The sequence below is a fragment of the Lathyrus oleraceus genome, chromosome 1 (assembly GCF_024323335.1).
Source record: "Lathyrus oleraceus cultivar Zhongwan6 chromosome 1, CAAS_Psat_ZW6_1.0, whole genome shotgun sequence".
Lineage (NCBI taxonomy): Eukaryota > Viridiplantae > Streptophyta > Magnoliopsida > Fabales > Fabaceae > Lathyrus > Lathyrus oleraceus.
Window position 1 is genome coordinate 196,023,305 of NC_066579.1, and position 601 is coordinate 196,023,905.

General features: G+C 40.9%; 1 non-coding gene across 1 annotated transcript; it reads right to left on the minus strand.

Moving 5' to 3' along the window:
- Positions 1-221: 221 nt before the first annotated feature.
- Positions 222-328, minus strand: LOC127116182 (small nucleolar RNA R71). The gene has a single exon (XR_007801160.1). It is a non-coding gene; the product is annotated as a small nucleolar RNA R71 (small nucleolar RNA).
- Positions 329-601: the final 273 nt, after the last annotated feature.

A 601-nucleotide genomic window follows, 5' to 3' on the forward strand; every position in this document is an offset into this window, starting at 1 on the left:
CTGAGAACCCAAACCAACATTTAAAAATATTTCTTCAATTAGCAAACACTTTTAAAACCAATGGAGCTTCTCCTGAGGCAATACGTTTAAGATTATTTCCTTTTTCCCTCAGAGATAAAGCCCTATCATGGTTAGATTCCCTTCCACCCAATTCCATTACGACTTGGGATAACCTTAGAAGAGTATTCCTTGCTAGATATTTTCCCCCGAGTAAAACCGCCGTTCTTCGAAACCATATAACTAGATTTACCCAAAACCAAGGAGAATCGTTGTTCGAAGCTTAGGAGAGATATAAAGAGTTGTTACGAGCATGCCCACATCATGGTTTAGAAAATTGGTTAATCATTCAAACCTTCTATAATAGACTTCATTACAACACCAAGATGACCATCGACGCTGCCGCAGGCGGTGCTCTGATGAACAAACCTTATCCTGAAGCTAGTGCCCTCATTGAAGATATGGCTCAAAACCATCAAATATGGGGAGTCGAACGAGCGACAGTTGAGAAGAAGGAAGCCCAAGGAGGAGTGCATGAACTAAGCTCTATAGACATGATACAAGCTAAAATGGACGCATTATCCCTCAAAGTCGAGCATATGTG